Source organism: Heterocephalus glaber, unplaced genomic scaffold (genome assembly GCF_053883595.1).
Source record: "Heterocephalus glaber isolate CG9 unplaced genomic scaffold, H.glaber_assembly_v1.0 deba00001689, whole genome shotgun sequence".
Taxonomy (NCBI): Eukaryota; Metazoa; Chordata; class Mammalia; order Rodentia; family Bathyergidae; genus Heterocephalus; species Heterocephalus glaber.
Window position 1 is genome coordinate 2,677,301 of NW_028258414.1, and position 15,859 is coordinate 2,693,159.

The following is a 15,859-nucleotide window of genomic DNA, read 5'->3' on the forward strand; positions in this document are numbered from 1 at the left end:
TTCACAACCACCAATTGCCCTGACCGGTTCACTGATAGGACAAATAACATGGAAAAAACTACGACCCCAACCGCTAAATACAAGGTCAAGGCCAGCCTGAGCAATTTAGTGAGACCCTGCCTCAAGGAAAAAAAACAACAAAAAAAGTTTTTTTAAAGGGCTGGGGGACTGGGGATTTAACTCAGTGGTTTCGCCGCCTGCTGCACAAGCACAAGGACCTGAGTTCGATCCCCCGATACCCCGTACCAAAACAAAACCAAAAAACAAAAATAAAGGGCTGGGGGTGGAGCTCAGCTGGGTTTGATGATCCCCAGTAGTTCAAAAAGAGTAACAAAAATATACAAAGTTTTTGTTTTGTTTTTTCCAAGCCCTTTGTACTGAACTATCTACCCAGCCTTTTTTTAAAAAAATAAGTTTTATTGAACTAAAATCTGTGTGCTATACAATTTACGAACTTAAAATGTATGAGTCAGCAGACTTTTTAGCGTATTGACAGATTTGTACAACCAGGACCATAATCAAATTGAGATCATTTTTGTTATCCCAAACCAAAACACTCTACCCACAGCTATCATGTGCTAATCCCCCCACATACCTAGGCAACCACTGAGCTATCTATCTTCATAGATTTTTCCTATTCTCGATATTTGTTTACAAAATAGACCATGTTCATAGCAACAATAAAGACCTTAACATATCCAAAGAAATGAAAATCCTGCCTTTCTAAAATTTTTATGTTGAGACAGAATCTCACTAAATTGCCCAGATTGGGCTCAAACTTGGGATCCTCCTGCTTCACCCTCCTCCCAGAATGCTCAGATTATAGATGTGTGATATCATGCCCGGCTAAGAATTTTTCAGTTTTTATTTTCTTCTTAGTACATGTTTGCAGGACATAATTACATTCCATGTGGGGAGTTGGTACCTATACTCTTTACTACTAGTTTGTAACATTCCATCACACTTGCTTTCTGCCTACATATATTTCTTCTTGGGGCTTTCTCCCCAATAAAACAGCTGAAAATAGGTTGTTCTCATCATGACCTTTTGTCCCTTAACACTTGAGTGTATATTTCCTAAGGAAATTTTCTCATAAGCACCATAGGGTAAACGTCAGGATATTTAATATCGGTGAAATGCCTGTTATGCAAGTCAATATTCCAATCTCAATTATCCTAATAATCTCCTTTAGGATAATTTTTTTCCTGGTGCAGGATCATTGTATATATTTCACTCAGTTGTCAGATTTTTTCAGTCTTTTAATTTCTAACCGTTCCTTGGCTTTCCTTTGTCTTTTATGATGCTGACATTTTAAAGAATTCAGGCCAGTTATTTTATAGAATTTCCCTCAGTTTGGATTTGTCTGATATTTCTTCATAATCAGATTCAACTTGTGCATTTTTGGCTAGAATTCTAGGCAAGTAATTTTGTGCCCTTCTCGGAGTACTGTGTCCAGAGAGGTACATGATGTTTGTTGGTGATATTCATTTTTATCACTTGGTTAAGTCTTGGCCAATTCCTCCACTGCATAATTTCTATTTTTCCTGTTGCAGCTGCCAACTGATTTGTGGGGAGATACTTTGAGACTATGTAAATATCCTACTCCTCAAACTTTGACAACTGCCTTTGATAAAATTTAAATTTAAAATCCAGTTATTTGGCACTCTAGGAGAATTCATTACCCTGAGAGACTGAGTTTTTCAGACAGGCAAGGGCTACAGAGCATCTACCTGGGCTTCTCAATAATGTGCTAACCGCTTTCCTCACAGCCTGCTGGGTCCAAGAGGGTGAGGTTGCCAAACAGCTGCGCTCCTGACCTGTGACGCTGTTTTCCACCTCCACAGGGTGTGAAATTAAGACATTCTGGAAGCTGAACTGAAAACAAGAATGAGTCAAGGTGCCTGCTGCCAGACAGGCTGTGGAAAGGAGGATGCTGGGAAGTAAGCCCCGCCCAAATGCTTGGCCTACCATGCGTGGGCTGGTTATCTCTAGTCAGGTCCCTCAGCAGGCTCGCACCTGCCCAGCCTGTCCCTGCTCTCTTAGCCACATGATGACATTGAATAGTTACCACGTAAAAGGTAGAGGTGGACAAAGTTCTTTCGAACCAGATTGCTTAAAGCTGGGTGGGGACAAGTTTGGGGCAATAAAGAGCAACCGTAGTGAGGAGGATGAAGTCTAATGGATGGGTTCAAAGAGGATGCCAACACCTGTTCAGAGGCCACAGCAGGAAGTTCTTCTCTTGCTAGCCATTCTTGTTGCCACAGGGAATCTGCTACCATTGGGATAGTCATAAAGCTTTTTCTTTTTGATAAGAATTACTGTATGGAAATATTACCTCAGAGGACTGTGATAGGTAAGAGCTACCCCCTACATAGCTAGAGCAGCTGAGAACTCAGAAAGATGCCTAGTCCATAGGCCAAATTATCACAGGTGTGAAGATCACTGAGCTCGGCCCGAGGTCAGTATCACAGACACATGGTACTGGCCTGAGGCCCGTTTGGGAAAGTACAGAAGTAAACTAGTAATTTCAACAGCTACTGAATTTTTTTTTTCTTGGTACCTGGGATCAAACTCAGGACCTTGCGCTTGCAAGGCAGGCATGGTGCCACTGAGCTAAATCCCCGGCCCATGAAGGTTTTATACTTTGAGTGAAAAGCTAAAAGTTTCACCTTTTCTTTCCCCACCTCATGTAATGTAAGATCAAAATTATTGGGTCATATATTCCAAAATTCCTCAGGATTCAAAACCAAACAGGAATTGGCAGTATTAAAAGAATGCCATCCGTAAAATTACTAACAACTGTGCTCTTGTGGTCTTTTTCCTAAACCACATCCCATGTTTTTTATTTAGTAATTCAGAGTCAATCATTTAACCCACCCCACAAAACCTGTGCTTGGTACTATGTTAGGCCTAGAAATGTGATTTTTTTTTTTTAAGACACAAAAGTTCACAGATTAGTTATTTAAATCTATATTTACAGTTTCATCAGAAAAATGGGTTTTGTTGACAGAAGATTCAATTTCTTCACCATATAAAAACATTGAATGAGCCTGGGATTTAGCTCAGTGGTTCTGCCACCTGCCTCACAAGCACAAGGTCCTGAGTTTGATCCCCGGTGCCAAAAAAAAACACTGAATGAAGTGGTGACTACTGGGAGAGAAAACAGGGATATAATTCACACTGAACTGTGAAATATTACCCCTGGCTGCCTGGTAAGCTGACACCCAAGTTCACACAAATCATTCATCTTCAAGGACAGGGAATCCTAACCTGAGGGCCCCACTTAAAGAACCCTGCAGTTAATTTCATTTCACTAACACCAGCCCGATCTTCATTTATTCCATTTTAATTGATAAAATTTTTTCTTATTGCTTTTAAATGTTGCTTTAAAGAAAAAAATAATCTCAATGCTTAGCTGCAAGACGCAGAAATTTGGTGTGAGCTATATGATACCATCTCCCTTCCACTGGGCAAGAGGTTTTAAATATCCTGACTAGAATCCCTAAATCTTTAATGTAATGCAAGATCTTTGTAAGATATACTTTGTAAGCTGAAGGGCACTTGAGCAAGTTTTCCTTAGTCCGGTTAGCTACTTTCTAATTTACCATCTGGTAAAGTGCTAAGTGTTAAATGCCTGGGCTTTAGGGCTTCTTGAGTTTCTTCTTCAAGAAAATATAGAGCAGTTCTTCCCCATTGGTACCTCCTGCAAGACTAGTCCCTGGACCAAGGCCGTGGGTGAAGGGGTGTTCCTGTTCTGGTGGCTTTGCCTGCCCGGGACACACTTAGACCACGGCTTTTGCCAGCAGGGATGCCACCGTGGGCTCTGAACCTCTTCACATTTCCCACCGATGTCCTCAGACCCCAGCCCCACCCTGACTTCCCTGACACCTCCCTTTGTCACAAGAGGAAGTAGCCCTGCCCCCGGAAGCTATCACCCTCTGAAACCTGGAAGTGGGCCACATGATGTAAGAGGAAGCTGAAGGCCGGCTGAAGACAATGAGCTGGTACACTGGTCTGGAAGCTGGGTCCGCCTTCCAGCCATGTGAGTTTTCCAGGTTCCCATTTGAAAGCAATTCTCAAACCACCCCTCTGGTTTCAGGGATGACTGTGAAGGATTCTGACGTATTTACTGAAGAGCTCATAGACCAGCTTGGGAGGATAACCAAATAATATCCATAAAAGAGTTATGAAATGAGATAAACTCCTGGAGGAGGGGCGTGTCTTATACTTTCCTTTTTCTTTTAAATTTACTAGTGCCTGCCTGTGAATCCTCAGGATTAAAAATGCTTCCTTAGTTACCAATTTACATTAATGTATCCATAGCCCCAGAAAGAACAACTACAGATTGAGCAACTACATCTAAGCACTTTTAAACAGATCAACTCCACTCATAATACAGCCACTTGTGGTCATCAGTTACTTATCTCTTTCCTCAGAAGTGTCTTCATTCCCCGGAAATGGAAATGTGCCCTCACCAGGAGCAGGTGGCACCCTGCTGGCAGCCTCCCTCCCAGGATAGTATCAACACTTCACGTGGGGTGAGGAAGAGGCTCTTAGGAGGGAGGTGAGGCTAGTGCTGAAGACTGTGAGGTATAATTGAGAAGATCTCTTGGATCTGGGAGGAATCAAGTTCCTAACAACCACTTTCCTTCGCACTTGGGGCAGCTGTGTTATCGGCTGAATTCCAATTCCTCTAAGATCTGCCAGACAGAACAGACAAGGGACAGAACAGGAGCCTGGAAGGTTTGCTTCAGCTCCTTGGTTCCCAGGCTCCAAGCACTTGTTAGTGAGGGGCTAGGAGGAGAATCTTAGGGAAACCTACTGGTGCCTTGCACAGGAGGTATTCCGATAGCATCAGGAGATAATCAGAGGTACTGTTGATCAATTTCTCCTAGGCCATTCCCTCGTAACAACTGATGTATCCTTGCAGTAGCTTACTCTCCCCCATCCTCAAACCAACTTTGAAAATACCATACAAGCAGAACATCACAGTAAAGGTGGGCTGACCCCTGCCCGGCAGGAGAAAAGCCTCTGCTGGAACTGGACCTGCGAAGACCCAGCACAATGAGGATCAGATGAGGGGAAAGTCAGCAACAGTACACCGTGAAGCCACCTGAAACGGGCATGCAATCAGATCGGTAAGACTTAGGGACATTTCCAAGCAACTAAGGCACTTTTCTAAGAGTCTTAAGGAAACAGGCAACCCAAACTGTAATTTCTGTATAATCACAGGAAGTATCTGGCATCTTGATACGGGCACTGCTATACAAGAAGGAGGGGTGGGGTGTGACGGAGGGGGGCTTCGAGTCAGGGAGGCCAAGGCCAGACCCTCGAGGCAGTCACCGAAGGCTGCTTGGTCCCCCTCTCCTCATCCAGGTAAAGGGTGTCACGATCTAGGTCACCGAGCCATGGAGGGAAACGTGGCGTGCCTGTGACCCACGTCTAGTGCTGCAGTCAGCATGTTGGGATGGGAATCAGACATACTCCCTGATGGAACCCCGCATGCCCGTGAGCAGGGACATCTGTCTCTTTCTGTCCGAATCCATCTAGCACTGTGCTTAGCACTCCTGGGGGGTGGATTGGTCTTATTATGTCTACAATGGAGAAATGAAGTGTAAAGTGCCTTAGGACGTCTGAGGTTTCAATGATACAGCCCCCTGCGGCATGCGGGCCATAGGTTTGCCATCACTGCCATAGGAATTCCATAAATATGTAAAAGGCATCATTGAAAGTAAGTAACTTAAAATGTAGGAACAGTGGCAGACGCTAAGGACTGGCCAGAGCGTCTCTAGTTCTGCCGGAGAGAGACTCACATTCTCCCCAGGTACCTGTGGACTTAACTCAAGAGCTGGGGCATCCATACTCGGGGAGAACTCTCCCTGCTTAGACTCACTCTGAGCTGCCTGCCGTGTTAGTGGTTCCCACACTAAGAGATGTGATGCCCTGCCTGACATTTTTAGGAGCCACATAATTTGGTACGTGAGCTCCATGCTGTAAGCCAAGCTTTTAGTTTTGGTCCCATGAACCCCAGCTATGTGACTGAGCCTCAGGACCTGGGGTGTGGCCTTGTGCTCCCCTCCGACCCTCCACCAGCTCAGAGACAGGGAAAGGAAGGCAGAAGCACGGATGATCCCGCACCAAGCTTGTGCTCCAAAGTCAATAAAACAACAGCAGCAAACAAGCTCCCTGTTTTCAATTTCTGTGCGAGGAAGGTAAAGGCCAGGGACTTGCCCAGGGTCACACAGAGAGCAGAAGGCACAGCCAGCATGTGTGCACAAGCCTGTAATTCCAGGTTCTTGGCAGGCTGAGGCAGGAGGATTATAAACTCGAGGCCAGCACAGTATTCTGTCTCATAAGATCCGGGGATGTAGCTCAGTAGTCCCTGTGTTCAATCTTCAGTATGCAGGGGGCAGGGGCAAAGGACAGAGCTGGGCCATTACTCTATTGCCTCAGGGAGTCCCGTTCTGTCCCTCCCCAAAGCTGGAGACCTTGGGAATAGCTGATGCTAAAGTTCATCCTAGTTCCAGTTTCCCTTTAGATCTCTGAAGCCCAGGGAAGCTTTTGTGGAGGGTAATAGGAAAAGGGCTCTCTGATGGATGGATCTGATAGACAGATAGGTTGACTGACTGACTGAGACAGGGTCTCACTATGTCATTCAGGCTGGCCTCAAATTTGTGATGACCCTCCTGCCTCAGCCTCCCAAGTAACTAGTACCACAGGGGTGTGCCTCCACGCCCCGATATCTCTCCTAATTACTGAGATGACACAAAATGAATCATCTTGGCCCTGCTTTTATTATCTCCATTCAGTGAAAATATGGCTGGTGTGCAGTGCAACCTTCCTTCCAGGGCCTCTGCTGATACTGCACCTGGCACCCTCCAGTGGGGACCCGGGCCAGCTAGACGCGCCTGTGGGTCAGGCCCAGTCCACTGCCGTCACAAGTCTGGACAAGCAGGCGGGGACTGAGAAGGCAATACGGATCGACGAAGGCCACTGCGCCATAAAAGGAGCCACTCACTGACTCTGCCCAAATCAAATCCTGGGAAAATAATCTGCCGTACCTCTCTGTCACAATCAGAATGAAGTGCCTACAATGGGTAGAGTGCTGGAATTTGGAAAAAGCACTTTCCCGTGTGTTTTTCACTTAGTCTTCACCCACCTGTGAAGTTGGTACTGCCACCTTCCACAGACAGATCGGGGCGTCACCGCTCTGCGAGGCTAAGAAGCTGGCCCAGTGGCCACGAGGGAGACTCCAAATGAACCCAGATTTTCTGCATTTACAGACGGCCCTGCTCCTCCCACTGTGGACAGTTGGTGTCCCTGACACAGCTGAGCAGCTGGGGGCATTACCATGGCCATGAGGAAGAGCATGTACCATGATGGGAAGCCACACTGCCTACCCCGAAGAGGGGGTTAAAGCCTGCACAGATTTGGGCTTTAGGGGCCGGGGATTTAGCTCAGTGGTTTCGCCGCCTGCTACGCAAGTGCAAGGACCAGAGTTCCATCCCTGGTAACAACAACAAAAAAAACAGATTTGGGCTTTAGGTGGGTGATTTGGGGGAGGCTCCCAGGAAGTGGAGTTTGCTCTCCGTAGTGTAGTCAGAAAGAGAGGCAATCCTAGGATGGAGTACCTTAAAAAAGCTTATCAGTAAGCCAGGTGTGGTGGCTGAGGCAGGAGGATCCTCGAGTTTGAAGACAGCCTGGACTACATAATGAGTTCGAGGACAGCTTGAACTACACAGTGAGACCCTGTCTCAAAATCACAAAGCAAAACAGCTGATTGGCCAGGAGAGCAGATAGCGTTAAGGCGCAGCCTCGAAGGCCAAGAAGCCAGGGCCGCTCACATACGCTCAGTGAGAAGCTGCCTGCAGTTCTGTGGCGAATACAGACAGGAAACTTGTTTTTGTCTAAGTTCTGGACTGATTATTAGGCAGCCTTGCTCTGCAGAACTTTTCCAAGGCTCCAGAGTGACCCTGCCTAAGCCTGGGTCCCATGAGACTGTTTACACCCCACATGGGCTCACTGGGCACCAGGCCCACCGTGGGCTCACTGAAAGGGCTGTCAGACCCCGTCTGGTGGCAGGGCTGGGTCTCCACAGCCTCTGTGACGAACAGAGTCCAGGATGACCATGCAATGATGATGCAAATGAAACCTTTACTTGGTGCAACTAAAAATAAAATGACTTGCCTTTTCCTCTCTCCAGAGCTGTAGGATGGCTCCCCTCTTAAGAGCTGGCTTGGGGTGACAGAGGCTGGCCTGTGACCCGCACTTCCCTTCCTGACTTACACGGTCGCTGGCTTCTTGCTGGGCACCGGAATAAAGAATCCATTCTCGGGGGCCTGGTGTAGCAGATGAGGTAAGCAGAGGGTGTGGTGTAGGGCACTTCCTAAAGGAAGGGAGAGGTGTAGCCCTCCTTCCCCTCCAGCACCCCGAATTAGAAGCTGGTGGCCAGAGCTCTACTGTGGGCTTGGAAAGACGTGGGCCATGCCCTAGGGTGGCAGAGCTGAAAATGGGGTGCAGCCTGCACCCAGGAAACTGCAGAGCTCTTTAACAGCCAGGTTCTGTGTGTATTCAGCAAGGTAAGTGCAAGAGAAACAAATACACAGGTCACCGTAGCAATCCTCGATCTCCCTCCCAAGGGCAGCTGCCCTCGCTCAGGTGGAAATCTTCCTGGTGAAACGAGAGAATGAGGCTGTAACCTGAAGGTCCTTGCACAGCATCAGCCTCAGACACACCCGGTCCTGAGTCCCTTTCCCTGTGCTGGTTTTCACTTCCTCTCAGTAATGCACATTACTGAGCTCACTAATTGTTTTATGATTACACTTACGGTCTTTGCAGTGAGATAGAATGTTTCTAGTTTTCACCTTTCTATCCTATGCTTTTCCTATATCCCAGGGCTCATTGATAAGGCTACAAAGGATACTGAACAAACATCTGCTTAATGAGCAGTTAGACTACGGAAGACAATCATGTTTTTTTGTTTGGTTTTTTTTGGTACTGGAGATTGAACTCGGGTCCTCGTGCTTGTGCAGTAGGCGGCAAAACCACTGAGCTAATAAATCCCCGGCCCTCCAGCAATCATGTTTTGACCTTATGGTTTCACTGGTTCACTCCTTTTCGTCCTCGTATTTATGGAAGGAACAAAAGCAAAGCATCGGGCAGGCTGGGTATTTAGCTCAGTGGTGCTGCTGCCTGCCTCACAAGCGCAAGGCCCCGAGTTCAATCCCCAGTACCAAAAAAATAAACAAACGCAATGCATCAGCTAAACTGCAAATTGCAAGGGAGTCACCTGCAGGTTGGCAAAGCCTCAAGTGTTAAACTTGTGAGTGCCAAGCGTTTAAATATATAAAGTGCCTTCTTTTGTAAAAAGGATCTTTCCCACTGTTGATTCATTGTATCCCTTACATTTGCAAAACTGCTTGCAATTTGCAAAGTGCTTTCCTACTCATCATCTTGCAGTCCTTGAAGACGGTGGGCTGGATATTAGTAATTTACATGTCACACACACAGCTGAGATGGTGTCTCTTGCTCATGTGCCATTCAGCTAAACATCTCTGGGAATGGCCTTTTGGGTTACTTTACTGCTTTCCCTTTTATGGGCAGTGTTGCAGAGAGGACCCCCTCCTTGGACCATTGTCTTTGCACTCTTGGGGTAACTCTTTTGTGTAATGTCTCCAAAGCAAAAGTACTGGGCAGGGGGCTAGGGATTTAGCTCAGTGGTTCTGCTCCCTGCCTCGAAAGCCCAAGGTCATGAGTTCAATCCCCGGTACCAAAAAAAAATACTAGGTAGGGATTTGAAGATGAGATCTAAGTGGGCAGCAAAGGCAGGAAAATAGAGAGCACTGAGATATAGGTGGAGGGGGCAGGCCTAACAAGAGTATCTATTCCAGCTTAATTAAGCCCAAATGGACAGCACCCGGGTGGCTGCTGGGTGGCTGGGGTACAGCCCCTCTCCAGGTGCCTCTGTGGCACTTGAGCATGAATTCACTGACCGCACCAGCCACAGCTGCACCCAGGCCTTGGCCTCTGGGAGGGTGAGATTTTGCAAAGTTGTTTCCCACTGCAAGTCTAGTAAGCAGGAGCCCCAGCTGACAGACAGAAACAGCTGGGCAGCGGGGACCAGCCAGCGTGGGAAAGGGACAGAGTGAGTACCAGTTCTAGTTCTCCAAGTTGAACTGCGTTCCTCCTGATTATAATTCTGAGATTTCCTTCTCACCTTTGGCCCCAGGTTTGCTTGCTGTAACCCAAGATCCTTAACGGAGGCCTGTGGGTGAGTCTGCAATTTGTCACTGATTCCAATGAGTTTGAAACAAGTCTTCCAGAGGAATCTGGTTAACGTTTATTTGTTTATTTTGTGTTCCCACAGGGACAGAATGACAGAAACAGCTCAAGAACTAAGATTAAGAAAACCTCTAAGAAAGAAAGGAAACTGAAGGGGAAGTGGAGAGACAGCGATTCAGGACCATGAGCTGAGGATTCTCCAGGCATTAACTGCTGCCTGGCCTGGCACACAAGAGTCCCCTAAGAGTGGTGCTGGTGGCCCATTCATTGATGAGAATATGAAGCTTCGAGAAGTTAAGTGTCTTGCCAAAAGACAGTGCCTCCTTTAGAAAACAAAAGCACAACAACAGCAAAACAAAACAAAAAGCAAGAACTGAACTCAGTTCTTCTCACCTGTAGACTTAATTTTTCATTGTTTTATGTTGTGTAGATAACAGATGCTATTATGGTTTATTACCTGGCAGACCCCCCCCCCCCGCAAATCCTCATGTGCTCATAGGTGGGGCTTTTAGGAGATGGATGGATCATAGGTGTGATACTGGATTAGTCTACTGATTGGTTTAGCACAGTTCTGGGTGTGGGTAATGGACTTACTGAAGAGAGAAGCCCCAGCCTGGGTGTGGGTGACACCAACCAATAGGTTTGCAGCCTGGATGGAATAAAAAGGGAAAGGAAGGCTCGCTGCTTCCTGCCTCCTGCCTGCTCTGTCATGGACTGTTTTTTCTCAGCCATGCCCCTTTGCCTACAGGCCAAGGATGCTGGCAACATCAGGAGCTGAGGGACCAGCACTCCCATCAGCATCTCCCCTACAGCCTTCTGAGACAGGGTGGTCCAGCTGATGCCTTGGTTTTAGATCACAATCCTCCAGCTCTCCCCAGTCTCCAGAACTATGAATGCAGAGGACAAACCTGACTGTGTCATTCCCTTGCTGAAAAGCTTTTCCTCTCTGCAGGACAAAGACCAAGCACCTCATACGCTTTGTCAGGCCCCACCCAACCTGCCAGGATAGCTGCCAACATCCTCCCCTCCACTTCTCTCCCTGAACACTGACACACATACCCTCCCACCCCTGCCACCACACTACCCTAGGTCCAGCGAGTGGCCCTCATGCACTGTAGATGATCAGCAGGTGATAGAGGCCGTTCACCACAGAAGGCCCAAGCTCAGGCAATCCAAAGCCGCCTCAGGCAGGCCAATGGCTTTGGGATAATCACACCTGCAGCACAAGCACGGTGAGGGGAGTCTGCTAGGCACTATGTATCAGGCTCTACCAGTTGGTAGTAAAAAAGCCTCTATTTGCTTTCTGCATTCACTCTGAAGCTTCATTCAATGAATTATCAAATCATCTACAATGCACTTAGTGCTCTGCCTGGCTTAGGGACACAGAGTATAGTTGCTATACTGGGTTATCTGGGGAATAAAAAAAAAAGTCTGTAAATGTTCAGTAGATGCAATTGTTTTTCCTGAATGTTTTCAATCTGTAGTTGGTTGAATCCACTTGGTTGGGGGTGGTGGTAATAAGCCTGGCTCATCCTCATCTATCAAATGGTTCAGTCCAGTTAGGGAAATGACCAACACACCCATCATCCTTCATGTGTCCCAAGGCAACAGATGACATTTTAGGGTTTACTTTACAAACTGCAAGACTTCAGAGAGGGAAGTGATCTTTGCTAATGGGTCAGAAAAGGGTCCCTGGAACACTGGGGACTTCGACTAGGCCTGGCGAATGCAGATGACTTAGCCAGTGGGAGGAAGGGAATTTTCTAAGGACATCACAGACAATGGCCCAGATGTAGAAGGACAGTCCTCACTACTGCTGGGGGAACCTAGGGTGTGAGGCACTATTCTTATTCTGTTCACTATTTACACAGGGCTGGGTTAGAACCCAGGACCTCATGAGTGCTACGCAAGTGCTCTACCACTAAACTCCACCTCCACCCCTTAGTGCACCATTCTTGATTATTCTGGGTCACAAAAGGGAGTGTAGCAAGATCTGGAATCTTGCTAGAAATGCAGAGTCCTGGGCCTGGGATTTAGCTCAGTGGTTCCGCCACCTTCTTCGCAAGCGTAAGGTCCCGAGTTCGATCCCCGGTCCAAAAAAAATGCAGAGTCCTGGGCCTTGCCCCAGACCTGCTGGAAGAGATGCCCTGGGCACGGGGGAAGGGCCCCCACCTGTGTTTTAACAAGTCTTCTGGGGGGTTTGTGATGCAGGCTGCAGTGTCTGGGAAGACTCATACGTGAGCTCACAGTCTCTGTTCCTAGAGAGGATGCCTTGAAATACTGTCTAGCAAGAATCGCTTCTCTTAGTTCTTAACATGACCTAAAAGAGGCACAGGAAATCAAGGACACTGCACAGACATGCCATCAGTCTGCCAGAAAGTCACTCAATTACACCTGAGACCTAGAAAAGGCTGTTATTCAAGAAGCAGCAGAAGTCTAAAGTCATGGTCCCGTGGGACAGGAAATTCTATATACCGAAGATGAAGACAGTGATTTAATTGTTCCCTAGGACCCAGAAATAATAGTGTACATACACCTATGTCCCTTGCCCCTCCCCCATCATCCTTCAGTGACTGTTCTGTGGACAGCAGTCATTTATTTCCACACCCCTGTGACAAGGTCTGCACACTCTTTTGTATCACAGGCTTCTGTACTTGGAGACCTCCAATGATTCCCTGTGTTCCTCCCTCCTGCCAAATGAAGGCTGGCTCTATTCTAATTTGTGTTGGCTCCTCCGCCCCTTGTTAAGTAAACTAGGACTCTGTCTGGCCGGCGCATTTACAAAGAGAAAAATAGAAGGAATCAAAATGAACTGGAAGGAGAAAAAGAGGGGGAGGTTCCCTGGAAGTCTAAAAGTAGGAACCTAGGCTGGTCTTTTTGGCTGGGACTTTCTGTACCACATGAAATTATCACAATGACTTAATTGCTCTGGCTGGGTTACACCCAGACAACTGGAGGAGGGGCAGGCGGGCAGGGCCTCCTGCCTACCTAACCTGCCCTGCAGAAGCACCTGGGATGAGCGCAGTGACGGCTCGGAGGCTTTCCTTCCTCAGTCTCCCCAGGGTAGACAGGGCAGTTAGTGTGTTTGGGGTTGCAGAAGGTGCAGCGATAGACTCCTGAATGCCTAAGTTCAAGTCTTGTTTCTGTCTAGATTCTGTGTGCACTCAGCCATTTAATGGCAACTACGTGCCTGAACTATTTTATACAATGGTGGAGAGAACGATGAGCAAATAGATACAAAGAATCTCCTTTGGAGGAAAACAATGTTACACTATAGGGTTCCTCCTAGACTATCGTTAACATAGTATCCTTAGCATCCCTCTTTCCCACATCCTGGAATTAATATCTATTGATTGGCTTGCCTGCCCTGGTCCTCTGTCTGCAGGAGGTGGCATTCACAATGGCCAATGCCACGCTGCCGCTTGGCCACGGGAGAAGACCCAGGCCAGATCAGTGGATTCTCAACCCCAGAAATTTATAGTGGAAAGACTCAAGACTCCTGCGCTACCTAGTGGTTTTCACTAGGAGGCAATTTTGCTCTCGGGGGACTTTTGGCAGGATCTGGTTATCACACTAAGAAGGTACTATTTTCTCAGGAGCGGAGGTCAGGGGTACAGCTAAACATCTTCCACTGCACAGCACAGACCCTCCACGACAAACACTATCTGGCCTACAACATCGGTCGTGTCAAAGCTGATAACAGGACAGGAGGTGACGGGTCCGAGGAAGAGCCAGCTACCCCACACCTGCAGCTGATAATTACCAGGGGAGACTAGGGCCTCGGGTTGTCAGGTCTGATTTTCTAGAAGCTGGAAACCTTGGTTTTTATGTGGAATCTGATTTTTCAATGCTGGCTCAATTTACAAAGAAAGGTTTGAACTAAATAACTTCCAGTCTGGAAAGAGGCTCCAATTTGTTCAAGCTCCTGACAGCCACCTAGCTGGCTGTTCCCATGCTCAGTAGTGTGACCAGCTCACAATGCTTTTTATAAGTTCTTGCCTGGGTTCTCTGCTACGTGAGCTCCCAAAGCCTTAGTCAGCACACAGCTCCTACCTCTGTCAAAAACTATCCACTTGATTTCTTTCTTGAACACTCTGCCTTTACAAATAATGCTTCAATGCTGTTAATGAAAATACTATCAGCACACTGAGACTGAGAGTCATCAACAAGGGAAACACTATGCACTGAGCCACCAGTGGACCATTAAGGACCGGGGTGGCTTGGTTCATAGTGATTCTGAGCATGGGCAACAGAAAAGCCCCGGAAGAGAAGTGCTGTCAGACTAACAAACTTGCAAAGAAAGGGAAAAAAGCCAAGGGGAAAGTCTCAGGCCGGAGCACAATAACCTCTCACCGTATTAAGAATTCAGCGTATCCAGGAGGGTGGCCACTCTGCCCTGCCACTCTGCTCTGCCACAGGGCGGCTGTGGTGGGCTTTACTGAAGCCAAATCGCTGCCCTGAGTCCTTGCCAAGGCTACCTGACCCTCATAAAAGTCCTTGAGGGCAGAGCAAGGCCATTTGTCCTCCGCTTTCAAAGGCTTCCTAGACAGCCAGCACCCATCACAAACAATTCTACACTCCACTCCAGACTAGAGGCCAAAATGCTAATTAACCGATCCCTCAGCCTGCCAAAAATGTGTGGCACTCTGTTCCCAGCAGTGTTAGAGAGAGGAGGGGAGAGGGAGAGGGAGAGGGAGAGAAAAGCCAGGAGAAACTCTGGTGTTACAACCATGTGAGCGCTTACACCTGGTCACATTTATCCTATTTTATCCCTGAGCACTTCTTGCCAATATAAACTCATCTCTGAATTACAAAATTGACTTCATCATGGGTGACTGGATACCAAGTATCTTGCTTTCAATGGCAGACTTCACAGAGGTTACACGAAGTCTTCAAGGTCCGTCCATTTCAATATTTCTATGAAAGCACTGCATGAGGTAGGGAAGATCTCATACAAAGCAAATAATGCATGCTAAAAGTTCAAACTATAGTAGGGAAATAAATCTGGAATCAGCCCATGTACCTGCAGAAGGTGGTATTGCTAAGATACAGCTTCTAAATGCTCATAACTAACTTCCCATAGCTTGATAAGCAGCAGAGCTAAATAAAACAGTAGTCCAAGGGTATTCCTGATTGCTAAGTAATAATTTTGCCAGAATTGGCTTCTCCACTAGGCAGAGAAAAGGTGCATCTGATGTGTGTAATTTGACATGCCAAGTAGAGCATTATACATTCCAGTCTTACTCCATGTGTCCATGTGTCCAGCCAGCCAGCCAAGCACCCAGTACCTATGATGTGCCAGACACACTGGAACTAGTTGGGACCCAGGGAGGACCAAGACAGGTACTTTACCTGCCCTCCTAGGGCGCACAGCCCACTGAGGCAAACAGACAAGCCATCAGGCAGTTCCAAAAGTTGGACTGGAGCCCCGTGGTAAGATGTACCTTTCTCACTCTCTCCTTCCCCGAAGAAAAAACCTGACAAAGGGCCCAGAGCTTGTAACTAAGCATTTAATTGGACATGAGTGTTGACAACATCTAAGATCCTCAAGGCAAATTCCAAATTCACGATTACTAAG

The 15,859-nt window shown here is 47.2% G+C and overlaps 1 protein-coding gene and 1 long non-coding RNA gene across 3 annotated transcripts in view; one reads left to right on the forward strand and one right to left on the reverse strand.

The window, feature by feature from the left end:
• Positions 1-15,859, reverse strand: part of Myo1e (myosin IE) — a 184,260-nt gene that overhangs the window by 122,530 nt on the left and 45,871 nt on the right. The gene's annotated exons all lie outside the window — the stretch shown is intronic.
• On the forward strand, positions 3,576-12,043 carry LOC110344146 (uncharacterized). The gene is made up of 4 exons (XR_002386480.2): positions 3,576-5,138; positions 8,204-8,356; positions 10,229-10,270; positions 10,367-12,043. It is a non-coding gene; the product is annotated as an uncharacterized LOC110344146 (long non-coding RNA).